The sequence below is a fragment of the Capricornis sumatraensis genome, chromosome 10 (genome assembly GCF_032405125.1).
Source record: "Capricornis sumatraensis isolate serow.1 chromosome 10, serow.2, whole genome shotgun sequence".
NCBI lineage: Eukaryota > Metazoa > Chordata > Mammalia > Artiodactyla > Bovidae > Capricornis > Capricornis sumatraensis.
In genome coordinates this window covers 104,254,937-104,272,485 of record NC_091078.1, presented here as the reverse complement: position 1 = coordinate 104,272,485, position 17,549 = coordinate 104,254,937, and the positions used below count along the sequence as shown (strand labels likewise).

The 17,549-nt window shown below is 65.1% G+C and overlaps 1 protein-coding gene across 3 annotated transcripts in view; it reads right to left on the bottom strand.

Annotated features, from left to right (window-relative positions):
- The window catches only part of IQSEC1 (IQ motif and Sec7 domain ArfGEF 1), a 278,166-nt gene that overhangs the window by 29,331 nt on the left and 231,286 nt on the right, over positions 1-17,549 (bottom strand). The window lies entirely within an intron of this gene.

The following is a 17,549-nucleotide window of genomic DNA, read 5'->3' as shown; positions in this document are numbered from 1 at the left end:
AAATAGGCTTTGAGGACGTGATGGAGGTAAAACGAGGTCACGGGGGCCTGATCCAAGATCAGGACACACACACACGGCCACCCTGCACCCAGCTCTCAGCACCGCACTCGTGAGCCACGGGGAAGCAAGTGCTGAAGCTGCCGCCCCATCTGCGCTGCTGGCGACCACCGGAAGCGGACACAGAGCGTCTTCTCGAACTCCTAAAGCCAGTCTGCAAGGACCAACTGCTCACTCCATCTCTGGGCGCACGGCGCCAGCTCTGCCTGAGGTCGCACAGCTAGAGCATGGGTGCACTGGGACTAGAGCCCAGGACGGGGGGCTCCCACCACCCCACTGCCCTGGTCCGTGGGCCTGTGCGCACCCCTCAACTTTCCAAGTGCCCGATGAGGGCACGGGGGGCGTGGTTACTCACCCCGCACTCACAACCCCAGAAGTGAGCCCAGAGACGGCGACGAACGTGCAACTGAGGTTCTGGGACCTCCGGGCAGCCTCTCCAGCAGTGCTGGCCACCCCCGCCCCTCGGGGCATCCTAGCATCCCTGGGGCCTGCGTGGCGGTCCCTTGGGAAGTGGCCCAGGGTAGGGAAGGGCATAGAGCCCCATGGGTTGCAGGCGGTCCTTCCTCCAGGGTCCCATCTTCACAGCAATGCAATCAGCAGCCTGTGCCCGGCCCACCTGCCCAGCTCTGCCTGCCATGGAACATGAGGCCATCAGCTGCCTCCCGGGGGAGGGGCTAGCGTGGCCCAGCCACAGGCACCCATGCCCAAGGCGCCTCTCCCACCCTCTGCCAACTCGGCGCGTGCTGTCAGGCTGGCCATCTAAGAATAGTGCCAGCCTTCCACCCTGGCCCACAGGGACGCTCGGTGGGTTTCCTACGGCAAAGCCTGCAGCCCAGCAGTGGAGGGTGATGAGGGTTCTCTCCCGGGGAAGAGCCCCGGGTGCCAGCCCCCGATGTAGCCGTGAGTCAGGGGCTCCCGCTCGCTCAAGGCCTGGCCCCAGGCCGAGCACCCCGGCCGTCCGGCAGTCACTGGCAGAAGTTTCCTCGGGACCTCAGGGGCCCATGTGGGGCAGGCCAGGCGCGTCCCGAGACAGCCCTGGACTGACGGCGGGAGGGATGGGGGCAGAAGGTCGGGGGCCCCAGGCGACGGGCCCCCTGAGCGTACGTGGCTGATGGGAGACTCCCCCTGCCCCCCTCCCTGAGACCCCAGGACCCGCTCCACACGCGTCCCTACTGGACACCCTTCCATCAGAGCCGCTCTGTCTCCCGAGAAGAGGGAGACAGCAAATGCAACCGTGTCCTCGCAGAGAAGCAGCCAGGGCTCAGCTCGCCAGGATTTTACAGTCCCTGAGCCCCGAGGCTGCAGAGCCACGGTGGTGATGGGCAGGGGCTGCGCAGGGCCGGGCAGGCGCTGGGACCCTCCCCCAGCACCAACACCCCCCAGGCAAAGAAGGGTGTCCACCCTCACGGGGCAAGGGACTCAGCCCCTTCCCCAGCCTGCACTCACTTGGTCTTGAGTGATCTGCATGGGGGGAAGGGCGTTCCTCCCACCCCCTGTGGCCTGTTTGAGGCAGAGGGTGCTGAGGAGAGAGGGGCAGGCGGCTGCCCCTGGACCCTGTGCAGGGCATGGGCCTCCTGTCCGGCTGGGCTCACAGGCGCGACATGCACGCGGCACTCCCGCTGGAGGAGGCTGGAGCCCTGTGGGAGGGGCGCTCCGATCTGCCACGGATGCAGGCCCTTTGTGGGCCTGGGCCAGCCCAGGGTTCCTGCTCGGTCCGTGACCCAGCTCCTGACCGTCTCAGCCCAGCAGGCTCCTGAAGGTGCTCAGGGGAGAGGCCAGGTCTCTGTCACGGACAAACAGACACGTGGCAGAAACCTGTGAGTCCGACCTCCCAGACACACCCACCTGCCCGCCTCTCAGGACGTCCCGGCGGCCAGGGCGGGTCCCTGGATTCTCACCCAGCCCCCCGCCTCTCCTCACAGCAGCCAGGCCAATCCCAACAAAAGGAGGGGGCACACCAAGTGCCCCCCGCCCATCACACTGAGTGTGGAGACACTGCCCTCCAGGCCTGGCCTCGCCATGGGCCCCTCCCGGCGGTGTTCCAGCCTCCCCAAGCTGTTCCATCCTCACTGGGGTCTGGCCCGCAGGGACATTCCGCTCTTCTCAAAGGCGTCAGGCACTTCCCTGCCTCAGGGCCTTCGCACTGGCTGTTCCCCTGCCTGGACCGCTGTTCCCATGTCTTACAACTCAGCCCGCTCCACGCCATCACCACCCCGGGGTCTTTGCTCAATGCCACCTTCCAAGGAGGCCCCCACCGCTCACGCCTCCCTCCCCACAGCATTCCTAACCCCTCACTCAGCACTTTGGCAGCACCGACCTGCTGTGTAACGTTGCGCGTTCCCCGAGCTTTCCCTGTTCTCCCTGCCGCCCACATTGGTGCCCAGGCTCTGTGAGCGCACAGGGCACTTGGCTGCTTTGCTGGCTACGCTCCCCGAGTGCCGGCACGTGCACCCGACCAACAGGGTTGGTGAGGCCCGCCGGCCCCGGGGTGGGGCTTCTGACGTGCGCCACCCTCAATGCACGACCTGCCTGCCCCACACCTAACCCGTGGTGGTCCCCGTCCCCTCGCAGAGGCTGAGCCGGAGTCCTGAGCTGAGTCACCGGCCAGCCCCTCCCCTACGTCCACTCCGTGGCGCCATGCCCTCTCTTCGTCCCCAAGTCCTGCCGACTCCACGTGAACAGTGTCCGCTTGAGTTGTGTGTCGTGGCGGCCTTTGCATACCTCAAAAGTCAAATCCTCAAACCGTCCTGATAAGAAGTGGCCAGGCCAACCACTGTGACCAGCACGGCACACTGTCCTCCAGCGAACGACTGGACAGAAGCAAGCAGAGCACGCACCGTCCTGAGCCAGAGAACATCACTCCTTCCTGACCCGGAAGAGAAGCGGCACACGCTAGACCCCCAGGGGGTCTAACCCGAGCCAGAGCCCTGGTGAGCACAAAGGCACGTTCACGGGGGAACCCCAGGTGCTGACAAGCATGCTGGCCTGTTTTTCAGGGCACCAGCTAGACCTGGTCATCAAACTGCAACCCTCCAGATGCTGGGGCTGAATCCACGGAGGCAATGACTCAGGCCCCTCTGTCCTGGCCAGCCCTCAGCTCTGGATGCCCAGGGTGGCCTGCCCCAGGGACACAGGCCGCTGGCCCAGCCCCCAGCAGCCCCGAACACCTCTTCCTCACCATGGTGCTCACCCAGCGGGAGCTCCACCTCCCACCACCCAGGAACCCCCTCTTGGGGAAGCTTCTGTCCGTCGGCCACGACTGGACGCTCCAGAGTCGGCCCTTGGCTGCACACAGGGATTCAAGAGCAGGCGCAGACCCTGGGCCACGTGCAGATCGAGGGTTGGGCGGGCCCCATGCACACCGCTGCTGTTCCCCGACTGTTCAGAGTTCCTGGGAGAGTCAGGGCTGCGGCCAGCGCTCTGGGTAGACGCTTCTGATCTGGCCTCCCTCTCCCAGAGAGTCTCACGAAGGAAGCAAGGCCAATACGCAGAGGTGCATGCAAGGAATTCCACTGCTGCGCTGTATCTGATTGTAGCAACTTGGAAATAATCTAAATGCCTGTCAACAAGGGGCTGATTTACATAAATTACACATCAATATAACGGAAACAACTTAAGACGGTGGGCCGGGGGCGGGGCGAACGTCTGGCTGGATGGAAGTTCTTGTGAAAAACAGTGAGGGGACCTTTCCAGCTGATGGGAGTTTAATACAGGCTGCGAAGCCAGTCAGTGACGCGGAGTGAGAAGCCAGAACAGCCCCAGACCTGCTGTCCACCACAGGTGTCGGCTCACAGGGAAGACCATCCGAAGCTCCAGGTGGGTTCCAAAGGCCAGGGCGCTCGCCCCCACCTTCTCCCGTGAGCCTGGGCAGACAGCACCGACCTGTCCCTGACTCGCCCCTGCAGGCCTGTGAGCACCACCTCCCGCAGGGCCACCACGGACGGCGGCTGGGGCCACGTGCCAACACCCACGACGGCACGCGGCCGCCTCCCACCGAGGGCTGGAGCGCACGGCCAGCGATGACCTGAGGCCGGCGGCCAAGCCTCTGTTGGGCTCATGGGCAGAGGACAGGGCGGATGGCTCCGGGGGGACAGATCTGAGACCCGCGTCACCCAGCTCGAGAAAGGATGCTCTCGAGTGGCTGAACTGCTTGTCCCTGGAGGTGTGCAAGCCGCAGCAGGGCAGACACCTGTCGGAGGCTGGGCAGAAGGACCCCTGGCACTGACGTCAGTACACGGAGGCAGCCTTCAAAAAGCCCTTGGCTCGTGAAAAGTGCTTTCTGAGTGCGGTCTCCAGTTCTCTGACAGAGAGGGCCCCGCCTGCAGGTCCCAGTAGTGAGAGGCGGGAGGGGCAGGTGCCAGGGTCACCCGCCCTGACTGCTGGACGGGCCTCCTGCGGACACCACCCATGGCCGGAGCTGTAAACGCTCCTGAAGGGGCTGCCGGGCCAGGGGGTGGGGCGGTCCCCGGAAGGGGCCCGGCTCCAAGGCTGAGATGCCACATCCCCACTCCAGCTGGTGAGTGAGTCAGGCAGGGGGCCCGCGGCCATGCGGACGTCTCTAATTATGGCCTGTGAGGTCATGAGTGACTTTTCTTAAGAAAAACGCTAGTCTGAGGAGGCTGTGGGCAGAAGCAGGGACCCGCTGCTGCCCCGAGCACTGATGATGCCAAGAACAGAAACAATGTTTACGGACTCCGGGCTTAGTCCCCGTGACCGCTGACACATCTCACGGGCACAGAGAGGCTGGCCCGTCCCGAGACACGCAGCTCACGAGATTAGAGCCCACATTCACACCCGCTGAGCTTGAACAGCTCGCTCACACACACACACACACACACACACACACACACACACACACAGAGCAACTCTCCCTGTAAAGCCTCGGGGTATGCGGGTACTGTACTGGATGATTAACTTACATGGCCTGTAACCCAACCGCCACCCCTGGGCACGCTGGGCCACTGTCCCTTCCGCAGACAAGGAGCATGGGGTGGTGAAGCTGAGTCGCTGGGTCACGGGTGCAGGGGACCGGATCCCCATCGGGCACACCTGCCACCTGGCAGCAGAGAGGAAGTATGTGCCCCTGGGGGCAGGGCTGGGGTCCAGGGCCCTGCATCCTGGGGTCGTCTGCGGTCACGACGTAAACCAGCCTGGGGTGCGTGGCGCCAGTGGTGGTCACATCGTCTGGAAAAGCCACTGTCTTCTGAGTGGGCCAGCCCCACGCGGAAGGAGAGCCATCTGCAGGCCTGCCTGTGGTCAGACGTCCATGCCAGACGTCCACACTCCCAGCAGAGTGCCCAGGCCCGAGCAACACAGCGTCCCAGACACACAGGCTCCCTCATGCCTCCGCCATGCTCTGTTCAGGGTTTCTGATTCCCAGAAAGGGAGGTTCAAGCCAGAGTCAACAGCAGCCTTCACAAGCCTTCCCTCCCAACCCTCCGCCGGGGCTCCTGCGGCTCTGTGGTCACATTAGTAGAGGTCTATCGCCCAGGATGGGGAGGGGACGAGTCCTGCTCTGCACTAGGTTCTGGGTGACAGACACAGACAGAGCAGGGCAGGGTCTGAAGGGGAGGGGCGGGCAGTAAGGGACTGGTGGCCGTGTCCCCAACCGAGGGGCCACAGGAGCAGAGACGGGGTGAAGGCAGCGTGGCTTCAGGAGGCAGAGCGTCAGCCGCTCAGTGCCTGGCGGTGGTAGGGGGCTGCCTCAGGGAGTACAGGCATTTCAGCAGGGTCTGGAAAACCAGTCTTCAGGGACTGAGCGGGCTTGTGGTGGGTCATGCCCCACGTACAGTCACCCAGAGTGCCACAGTGCAAGCTAAATTCGCGTTTATAATCCCTGCCGTGACCCCATTGAGAAGCCCTGGCTCCCCCGCCCTCTGCTGATGGGAGAAGGGCGACTTGGGTTTGGGGTGTGCCCAAGGTTACAGAGCTCAGACTACAACCAGGTTTCAAGTACAGATCACCCTCCCAGGCTTTCGACTCTGTGAGACGTGCCTGGGCCTGGAGGCAGCCCCCTCCCTGAGGGCTAGCCTGGCCCCGAGCACTAGTGGACAAGGACACACAGGGCTGGATCTGAAGGGAGAGGTGAGTATGTAAAGGGACACAGAGCTGGTGTGCCAGCAAGGAGGGGGCGGAGCGGGCTTCCCGGGGCACCCGGGAGGCCGCTCCTGCACCGGTCACCCACACTCGCCTCCAGGGAGGCCTAAAACATCACAGCCAGGACCGCAGCTGGTAAGTGGTCCTTAGGATGGACACCTGGCTGGCCACCGAAGGGACTGATGGGCCCCAGCGGACACTGAGCCCTGGCCCTCCCGGGGGAGAGGAACTGCGGACCTTCTGTTCTCAGGGAGATGCTGGGCACCTTCCCTGGTGGGCAGGTCGGGTAGAAGGACCTCAGGATGGGTGGACGCAGAGGCAGCGAGGGCCTCCGGTGAGCGCTCAGGGCCTCCAGGCAGTGCTGAGGGACTGGGGGAAGCTGGAGCCGCAGCCGTCCAAACAGCCACCCAACACCAGCGTGATTTCTGCTCAGCCAGGAGGAGCAGTGTCTCAAAGCTGAGGGCGCGGACGAGCCTTCTGGACAGTCGAGGCTGCCCTAAGGGCTTGGTGGCGGTTGGGAGGGTCTGGCTTTCACCCAGGTCCCCAGTCGGCTTTAACGCGGATACACAGTGATCAGACAGGAGCCGAAAGAACCCGTGTCCGGCCTGGGTACGCTGTCTCTGCTGCCCGGTGGGCCCCTGGGATGAGGGCCCCCACCCCGCCCGCCGCCCCGACTCGGCCGATAGCGACTCCATCCTTCCAGCCGCTCTAGGCCCTGTCGGGCCGCTCTTGGCAACCGTCTTGCTCACACTCCGCGTGTCATCCGCCAGCAAAGCAGGCCCTGCCGCCGAGAGAGCCAGCATCGGACCGCTCGGCGACCCCCCACCACATCGGGGCCGGCTTGGCCCGTGCAGCCCCCGCCTCATTGCTGTGTTCTGGCCCCGCCCACCATCCCCCCCCCCCCCCCCCCGCCTCCCCTATTCAGCAGCTGGGACATGTCGAGACACAACTTGGACCGGGTCCCTCATCCACTTGCTGCCCACCCGGGGCTCAAGGCCAAGTCCTCCCAGTGACCCAGAAGGCTCTGCAGGACGGCCCCCCATACCCTGATGCACTCCCACCACAGGGCCTTTGCACGGGCTTCCGCTCTGCTGGGGTCTTCACAGACGGCCACCTGGCTTGCCCCTCGCCTCCTCCAGCTCTCTGCTCAAAGGCCACCTGAGTCTCAGGGAGCCCCAGCCCCCCGCCACCCTCCCGGCTGCACCTCTGCAGTGCCAGCCGCTGTCTGTGGGAAGGCCCGTGCCAAGAGGTCTGCACCACGGCAGCATCTGGCACCCGGAGGCATGCACACTCCCAGCAGCTCTGAGCCGTGTTAGAAGGGCCAGACTCCTGGGGGCTATGCTGTCTGCCACGCGGACCCCAGGTCTGTGAGCGGGACCCGGGCCGGGAGGGCATAGACTTACGGGGGACAGTCTTGGCCCTGGGCCAGGGGATGGTGGGATTTTGGAGCCACAGAGACTGGAACCCACCCAAACTTACCACCTCTATGCAGAAAACCCCCGCAAACATGACAGAATTGTCTAGAAACAGGGTTTCTAAAAGCAAGCTGGAAGCTTTTCTAACTCCCCACCGTAACGTTCAGGCTCTAGAAGGACAAGGACCCTCTGGCCGGGCACTGCCACCCCTCCCTCAGGGTGCCCAGCGGGCACAATCGAGGTACCTGCAGAGTGGACCCCAACCCGGGCTTGTCCCCAGGCTCTCCTGGGAGATTCGGCAGCTGATTTCTGCCTGACTCAGGAGCTCCCCAGAATTCAAAGGGTCAGCCAGCACTGTGGCCCCAGAAACTGGACTTTCAAAGAGTCCTGGCCAGTTGTGACCCGTGGGCCGTCTAGAATCCCAATGGCCCGGCCAAGCACCTTCCGTCGGACGCAGAGGAAACAGGCCTGAGGGGAGAGGCCGGCCAGCCCCTCCCTGCCCGCCGCCCCACAGCCCCGCCTCTGGACACCCACCCCTGAGTCCTGCCCATGTGCCTCTGTTGGGTCTACAGAGAGTGGCGGTCACCGTCTTCCTCTTCTTCCTTACGTTAGAAATAGGTACCAGGAACGTTCGTCCATCCCGATGTCTGGCTTCTCTTCGATAAAATGAGCAGAGAACGTATTTCCAGGCAGAATCCACCGCTGAGCTGAGTGTTGGCCACCAGCCCTGGGTGGACACCCGCCTGCCTGTCCTGTGGGCACCGGGGCCGGGCCTGCTTCACCGATGCCGAGGGCGCAGAGCCTCAGCCACCGTCCAAGTCCCCCCGAGGTGCCGCCCCCCGGCCTGTGCCTGGTTTCACACCAGCGAAAGGTTCTTACCACCCCAGGGCTGTGTGCACAGTGAGAGCTCGGCCTGCAGAACCCAGGCCCGGCCAGGGTCCTGCTGCAACCGCCCATGATTCGCAAGAAACGCCACCGCTATGGAAGCCGGGCACCACCACCGAGACCCGGGATGGCCGAAAGCAATAAGCAAGCAAAGCGTTTAAAGAGGAGAGTGATCGAAGCAGCTCACCGGTTTTATCGTCACTAGAGGTTTTCTCAGGACCCGCAAAGTCTTATTCACCAAACCACAGACACGGGTGGTGGGCTGCACAGGGACCACCATGTAGACATGAAACCCGGGACCCCGCTGGGAGATCTGACTTCCCCAGGAGCCCCCCAACAACCCTCCTCCACCCCCGGGCTGGCCACGCCGGTCCGTGAACGTTCACTGAAGCCAGCTCTGTGACACAGCCAGGTCAGGGCCAGAGATGCGGGGGACACCACATTGACGGCGGGCATCGGGAACAGTAACAGAGACGTGGGGGGTGCTATGTTGACGGCTGGCATCAGCAACAGAAATAGAGACACACCAGGCACCGAAGGCTGGCGAGCAGAGCCCAGGCCCCAGCGCCTGAGGTGGGAAGCTCCCTGGAAGGCAGGCGCCTGCTCTCTGGACCCCGGGAGGGACCCTGGGCGGTGATGGAGGGCTCTTCTCTGCTCAGGACCCCCGTTTCTTGAGGCTGAGCAGCGGAGGCGGGGTCCACCGTGGGCACAAGGCCGGTGGGCTACGCCTGGGGCTGCAGGAACCTGAGGGTTCAGGACCCCACAAGGCTCGATGGGGAGGGGGCGCTGGACCCCACCACTGGGGCAAGGCCAGGGAAGGGTCCCGGGTTCAGCTGGGGCGGTGGTCGGGGTAGACAGCAGCGGTGTTCTGGAAAAGCACCTCTATCCTTCCTTGCAGCGACCCTCAGCAACCCTCAGTGACAAGAGGCCTGTGCCGGCTGTGACGGGGAAGGGGAAAGTGGCTGGACTGTGGGCCAGTGACAGGCCGGAGCAAGGAGATGCCGATGCCTGTCCTCAGGTCCCGGAAGACACCCTGGGGGCGCTGGGAGGGGCAGAGGCCACTGAGAAGCTTGGAAGGCCAAGAATGGGGGTGCTGGAGGGAGGGTGGGGTAGCAGAAGGGCCCCCCCGCAGCTGTCCAGCCACTGCCCTCCACGCCACGTGGGCACGGCTCGCTGGCCCGACTGCCCCATCCCCTCTGGGCGAGGACTGCGGCTGCTGCCCCGAGGCCTGTCCTGCTGGTGATGAGGTCCAGCCCCGCTCCGCCTCCTGGGCTTCGGCTCCGGCGCTAATTATGGGCACAGAGGCCTCCAGGAGCGGCTTTTGTACACATATAAAAATACAGGACCCAGAACAATGGGCTCTTCTGGGTGGGAGGCTATTTTTAGAGCCCCGCTCCCTACACTAGCATCCAGCACCTCCCGGTTTGTCAGCTGCTGCTGGCGAGACGGGCCGCAAGCCCACCAGGAGAAGCGCAGTGCTGGGATGCCCGCGCCGTGGCCCACCGAAAGAAGCGCAGTGCTGGGATGCCCGCGCCGTGGCCCACCGGGAGAAGCGCAGTGCTGGGATGCCCGCGCCATGGGGCATTGCCCCGGGTCCCAGGGGCCCGTAGGGCAGTCACTGCCCCACGGAGTCCCAACGTGAGCCGGTGAGAGACTGCGTGGGGGGTCTGACCCCCTGCCCGAGCCTCAGCTTTGCCACCGCGGGGCATGGATCGGGACAGGGCGCCAGGGCGAGGAGCCCTGCAGACGGCCGGGAACCCTTCCAGGGGGCCGGGGCCGCGCCCTTCCTCAGACAGGCCTGTTCTCTCCAGCGCACGGCCAGAGGGGAGGAACACGCGTCCGCTGGGCCGCCAGGCCCTTGCCCCGGCCTGCCAGCCTGTTTCCAAGTCACCCTTCCGGCCCCCAGGAGGGGGCGGCTCCAGCGTCTCTGGCATGGGTCTCACTCAGAACATAAAGAAGGTCTGTCTGCCCGCCTGCTGGAGCCAGGCCGGACCTCCCTGCGTCTCCATGTTGAGTCACTCCCATCAAAATAGCCCGGATGGCCGGAGGGTCAGAGGTCAGCCCTGAGAGGCTGCAGTCAGGTCCAGCCCAGCGGGGCCCGGGGCTCGGAGCGTGGCCAGCATGGGACATGAGGGTCACCTGGCAGGAGGGGCGGGGAAGGGGGTCCTGCAGCTACCGAGGCGTCTCCCCGTGCCTCCGCTGCCGCCCCCCGCTCTGCACTGCGGGCTCGGAGCCTGAAGGCCTGCTCTGCCGCGTTTCCGCCTCAGAAAGCCGGCTCCAGTGGCGGGGGGTAGGGTGCACACCCCCTGCTCAGGCCTCCAGGGCTGCGGACAGGGCTCGGGGAGCTCAGAGGGCCCTCGCTGCACAAATGAACGGCAATGCTACGCGAGCAATGCTGCGGTGACCGGGGGCTCGATGGACCCGACTGCCTGCTCAGCGCATTCTGAAACGCTAAGGATGAGGCCCACAGGCGGGTGGGGCCCGGAGCTGGCCTGGGACACTCCTACCCTCCCTCCAGGGTCAGGGCCTGGGACCCCGAACGCCCGCCCTCTAGGATCCTTGGGTGGCCCCCCCGGCCCTGGCACGGCACCCAGGTCACCTTGTCACCCTTGCCCACAGTCAAGCTCCCTCCCTGCCTGTTCACAGCAAGCAGGGGCACAGGCCCCTGCAGACAGACAGGCTCCCTGGGTCCCAGCCGGCAGGCACGGCCTCTACGGGCCCGCGTCTGCGCTCGCCACCCATCACCCCGAACAGCTGCGGGCCTGGCACGTCTCTTGGAGGGACAGACGCGTGTTCTGCACCCAGAACACTGCTCTCCAGGCCTCGAGTCACAAAGCCACTGCAGGGACACCCTGGCGTGGCTCCCTGGGGGCCCCCCACCCGGCCCTGGGAGGCCTGCAGGCCTGCACCAATGGGGGCCCCGCCGGGAGGTGGGAGCTGACTTCCTCCAAGGCGGCAAACATGCTCATTCAGGAGGGCCAGACGCCAGCTGGCGGGGGAACCCCGGGGCTCTGGGTGGGGGCCGGCGCACACAGCCGGCCGTCGAGCCTGGCCAGGGCCTCCGCTGGCGTGATGCTGTGCACATGGCGTCACCATCAGTCCCAGGGGACCCCGATCGGCCTGGGGCTCTCACCCCACACGCCGGGGGGCCAAGCAGCAGGCCAGGGGTCAGGCCTGCATCCCGGGAGAACCGGGCCTCTGACGCCAGCCCCGCGGCCAAGTGCAGAGACAGGCCGTGAGAAAGCCGTTTATTCTCCCCAGCGCCATCTGGGCCGGGACCGAGGCAAGGGTGGGGCCCAGCCATCTGGGACCCTGGCGTCGGCCCGGAGGCCTGGCGCCCACCCGGCGTCTCCTCATGGGCCAATGAGAAGGCAGAGCTCTCAGGGGCACGGGGCTCCCCATGAGGGGGCTCACGGGGTCTCAGCACAGAGCTCCAGACGGGCCCCCGAGGATCAGGCCCCGTGGGCGCACATTCCCGCGTGGGGATGGCCACGCCCACAGGGGCTCTCTCTCTGTTGGCCACAGTCCCACCGCTCCCTGCAGCCCGACCACACCCACGGGCTCCAGGCCTTACGCCACCCTCCCGCCGGTCATGTCCGCTTCACAGGCTCGCTGAGGACCAGCACTCGCGACCGACTCAGAGAGCAGAAGTCAGGCATGCAGCCCGGGGTCCGGCCGTCCTCGGGGAGCCCGACTTAGGACGCCAAGTCCCAGGGGCAGGGCCCCGGGATTCCCGCAGCTCCGTGCGCCCTGCCTTCTGCCCTGCCGTGCCCCCCAACAGCTGGATTTTTGAGGGTCCCCCTGACGTGGCGCCATCACACGGATGATGACCACGATCCCCTGGTCGTTGTGGCCACCGAGCTTCGACTCAGCAGACATGCTCCCTCGTCCGTTTCACACAGAGAGTGGTGTGGTTCAGTCACTCGCTCGTGTCCGACTCTTGCCGCCCCACGGACTGTAGCCTGCCAGGCTCCTCTGTCCATGGGATTCTCCAGGCAAGGATACTGAGTGGGTTGCCATTTCCTTCTCCAGAAGATCTTCCCGATCCAGGAATTGAACCCGGGTTTCTTGCACTGCAGACAGATTCTTTACCGACTGAGCTGAGGGAAGTCCTAAAAAGCATCCATCTGACCCCGGATGCCCAGGCGACACCCTGGGGTGTGCCCACCCAGGGCAGCCCCCTTCACCCCTCTGTGTGGGGAGTGCTGCTCGGCAGCTCAGGAAGCGCCCGTATGGAATGTGGGGCCCGGGCTCGGGGGGAGGCCGGACGGGGTCGAGCTCCAGCTGCCCCACTGCTGGGCTGAGCGACCCTGGGCAGGTAGCCTCCCCGCTCTGGGCCTCCACGGCCTCCGCGAAGCAACGGACATCAGTCCTGCCACCAAACACCCAGCAGGCACATGGGGACCGCAGGAGGACCCGCTGTGCCAACTGCAAGTGCCCAGGTGAGTGCACGGCGCTGTTTCGGCTCTGCACATGGGAGACGAGGGCTCGGCGGACAGCCTGTGAGGTTCTGTCAAGGCCAGAAAGAGACGAAGGACACGTGGTGTCCAGGCCAGGACCGGCCTCGGCACACGCGGGGAGCCAGGACCCCCAGTGTCATGCATACAGCCCTGTCCTTTCAGCCTGCCCTCGGCTCACCTGAGCGCTAGGACCTCCGCTCCCCTCGCCGCCTCTCAGGTGCAGACGGCATCGCCCGATCCTGTCTGTGTGTCTCACCGGCCACTGCTTCCCGCCAAGACCCTCGCCCCCGGCGAAGCCAGGGCGGCCCTTGCTGGTTCTGACTATTTGCAACAGGAGGACTCGGGCTTCCGATGCCAGGGCACACTTGGAAAGATTTTTCCGAATGCACACACACATACACGCACGGCCAAAAATCTTCCCGGCTGAGCCAAATTAAACACAGAGGCCTCTAGTTATTTCCATGCGCGCAAAAGGGACTTAAAGAAAGCAGCTCTCTGTGGCAGGCTCCAGCAGACGGGGCTGGGCCGGGCCCCAGGGATGCCGACAGGGCAGGGAGGAGGCACCGGCTGGGGAGACCGGCTTCGGGAGAGCCGGCGGGCGGAGAGTGGCCGTCACGCAGGCCTCCCGCCGGCGGCCCACCCTGTTGGCTGGGACCAGGCGTGGGGCCCACTCGGGGCCTGGGACACTGTCGACCCTGCGCTGCCGTCCCACCCAGCTGGGGCCCCCAAGCTGCCTGACCAGCCCCCCAACCACCACAAAGCCCTGTAAACCCGCAAATCCTCCAGGTCCTTGCCGACTTAAAATCTCTGTCATGATCGCTACTCCTGGGAGCCGGCGCCCACACCCACCCCCACAGGGCCCTGTCCCCCAGGGCTGTGGGCTCTGGAGGTGTCCACGGCCCTCCTGGGACGCTGAGTGCCGACAGCGGAGGGGGCATCGCCAGCAAGAGGCCTCGGGACCCCGCTGACCCTGGGAGGCACACGTCTGTCCCCCTGGAGGGCAGGCTTGGAAACTCAGCACGGGCGGGCATGACGCTCGGGGTTCCCATACACCTGCCTCCCCTCCGACACTCCCCGGGGCGGGACTGCGCGGACACCCTGTCATCATCCTCTGGGGGCTGGCAGTCAGCAAGAGCTCGCGCTCAGAGCTGGAGGTGGCACCCTGCCGAGGCAGGGGCCCTCTCGCCTGCCCGTTTACTTGATGGAGAAACTGAGACACCGAGGGGCTGTAACTTAGTGGGGTGGGGGGAGCTGACTGAACACTGACCGCCAGCCCCCCGTGACGGCGCTTGATGCCCCCACCTCCACTGTCTCTTCTTGGGGTGGGCTGGGGGGGCCCGCCTGCCTTGTCTGACCCTGACCCCTCCCGCCTAGCTCCCAGGACCTGAATCTGCGGCGTGGTGACGGGCCCCCCACATGCGGCCCCCCCGGTGAGGGCCTGAGAGGTCAGGATTGCTGCCCCTTGACCTCCCACAGCAGCACAGAGCCCCGCCCGTCTGGCACCTGGCAGGCAGGAGCTGCGTGCCCTGAGGCAGGCGGCTAGGACCCTCTGTGCCTCAGCTTCTCAGCCTTGATAACACCCAGAGGCCCTCGCAAGCCTCTGCTCAGAGACAGGCGTCCGAGCATGGGACCCACGACCTGAGGAGGGGAGGGGGGCGCTGACCGGGCGGCTCTCTGGCTGGGTGTGTGTGTGTGTGTGTGTGTGTGTCTGTGTGTCTGTGTGTCTGTGTGTCTGTGTGGTCCGGGCTGACTGCCACCTCTGGGGTGGGCAGGTGGGGAGGGGGACAGACTGAGGGAGGGGGGTTGTGTGTGTGTGGCGGGGTCCGGGCTGACTGCCGCCTCTGGGGTGGGCAGTGTGGGGAGGGGGACAGACTCAGGCGCCAGGGCAGGAGCTGCAGGACAGACAGACAGAAGGCACAGAGGCCGCCCAGGCAGTGCCTGGGGGAGCTTGGTCTCCCATGCCAGACAGAAGGTGCTTGGAGGCTGCAGGTCAGGCCACCCAGGGGCCAGGCAAGAGGAGGGGCCCATGTGTCTCGGGGGAGACGGGCACAGGGGGTCGCGGGGCAGCAAGCAGGGCCCCATGGGGACGGGGAGGAGAGAGCCCCGGTCCTGTCTCATGCCTGATGCAGCGCCTGCTCTGCCCTATGGGGTGGGCGTCACTCGGGCCCCTTGGCAGCGACCGGCCGCCAGGCACAGCTGGAGGGACCCGCCAGGGAACACAGCTCCGCCGCCAGAGACGAGGCTGACCACACAACAGCCCCTCGCGTTAACATCCGCACGGTGTCTGGGATCTGCCTAATCCAGGGGCAAGGAAGCAAAAGTGCCGGTGGGAGCATGACACCCTTGCAAACGCTTGGGGGGTTTCCATGGCGAGGAGTTTAAAGCAGCGCTAGGAATCCGCTGCCCACATCGAGGCCTGCCGTCTAACTTTCTGGGCCATTTGGCCATTTTTACTGAGTGAGGGAGAAAAAAAGTGACAAAGCCAGCACAGTTAATTTATGACTCTGAGAAAGCTGAGGGCCAGACGGAACACAGAGCCTGGGTCTGCGTGGCTGAGCCTGCCTGGGGCAGGCACACAGCACGGGAAAGCGCTTCCCGGTCACTTCCCCTCCCCGCACGGCACAGTCGTGGGCCTGACCAGGCTCTACACCGGGAAGTCAGACCAGGTAGTAAGAACCCGGGAGCAGGTGGCCGTCCCTGACCGCAGGCTACCAGCCCGGCACCCCCACTCCTAAGGCCCCGGCGATCCGGAAGACACTTCTCACCCCCAAGTGACCTCATGGCGCGGCAAACACGCTTTTGAGACACAAGGCCACTGGCCGGAGCTTCAAGGGCAGTGCGTCCGCAGAGCGGACTCTGTGCGCGGCCCGTGCGGCGGCTGGGCCGGCGTCCGAGCCCCGGGGGGCGGGTCCTGCGCCTCCCCCAGCCCCGCTGTGGAGAGCTCAAGCCCCGTCTCCCCCAACCACGTCAGGGAGGGAGGAAGATATACACCAACTAGAAGACCAGATCTACGCAGCGCAAAGCTGAGTGTGCGATTTTCACCTTCCTCACCTCAGTCTCCTTGTCTGTAAAAAGGGACTAATACCAGCCACGTCACAAGGCTCTTAGAGGGTCAGAGAGGCCAGGTGTGTGCAAGGTTCAAAGGCCACCCAAATGTCAGACACCGTCCTTTTTATCCTGTAGCTGGTTTCAAGCATGCCTCAGACCTCTGTTAACTCCAGACCCACCAGAGCCAGGTGAGGGTCCTCTTCCTGCCCGCAAGTCCTGGGCACCAGTGGGGCTGTGCCCAGCCTGGAGGGGCTGCTTCCCCGTCCCGTGGCCAATGTCACCTAGCTCTGCTGAGGCCCTGGACACAACACGGTCTAGCCTGCGGGGGAGGTGCAGCCCTCAGCTGCAAGTGGGACGACAAGCGCACCCGCCGAAGCCCACGACCAGGCCCCTCCTCTCACCCACTGCCCTCAGGGCCCCCAGTCAACGCCGCCACACAGCAGGAGCAGCCCTGGGTCAGCCCGCGGCCAAAAGGAGGGGCCACCCACTCCCGGCTGGGAGCCGCGTCCCGGAGCCCCCGGCTCTGCAGAGACCTGGAGGCGACCGTCCACCACTCTATGCAGACTAGCTCAGCTAAGGAGCGCCTCCCACCACCCACCTTTTACAAATGGGGGAACCGAGGCACAGTAAGGCTAAGGAACGTGCCCCCGATCACGGGCAGCCTACAACATCCACCTCCTAGCTGCTGGCCCCAGCCCCCTCCCTGAACAAACGACCCCCGGGGTCCCGCAGCTCTTCACCCACAGAGGGGGACACCCAGGCCCAGAAAGGGGACGTGACGCGATCCCCGGGCTCCCGGGGAGGGCCCCTTCTCTGAAATAGTCAGGGTCAAGAATGGCCCTGACCGCAGCCATAGCTCACACGTACTGAGCTCTTACTATGATACAATAAGGCACCGTTTTCAAGGTTTCCCTCGGAGAATGTGTCCAGTTCTCACACCACCAAGCCTCCCAGCCAGAGACAGCGCCGGGCACTGGGAGGAAGTGCTCACGTCGGCATGCAGACAGATACCCACGCTGCCCGGACCACAGGCGGTTCCAGGGAACCGAAACCAGGAGGCTCCCTGCTGGGGCTGTTTTCAAAGTTTCCGGTTTTCTTACTGGCCCTTGTCTCCTCCCACGGGATGGAACTCAGCAGCCCACATGCACGTGTGTCCCCCAGGGTCATCGAAGGCTGTGGCCCTGGGCTTCCTCACCACCCCCAGGCCAGCTGTGTTCACACTGATCCCTCAGCACGTCAGAGGACAGTCAGCTTTTGTCCCCGAGAAACCATGCCACACCGAGACTGGCCTGCAGCAAGTTGTAGGAAGCGGGGGCCTCGTCTGGCTGGCACCCCACCCGAGTGTCTGGGGTCTGCAGTGTCCGGCAAGACACCAGGAGGACAGACAATCTGCCTGCCAGCCAGCTGGCACGTCCGGGAACGCCTTGGGACTCCGCACAGCAGGGGCCACGAGACTCCTGTTCTGTGCTGCGGGGAACACACCAAAGGTTCCATTTGCGATGTGACTTGTTTTGCTGAAGATTACTGAGTCCCAGAGGAAGCATAGCCTGGCTGTGAAGAGCACAGACCTCGGGGTCAGGCAGGCAGA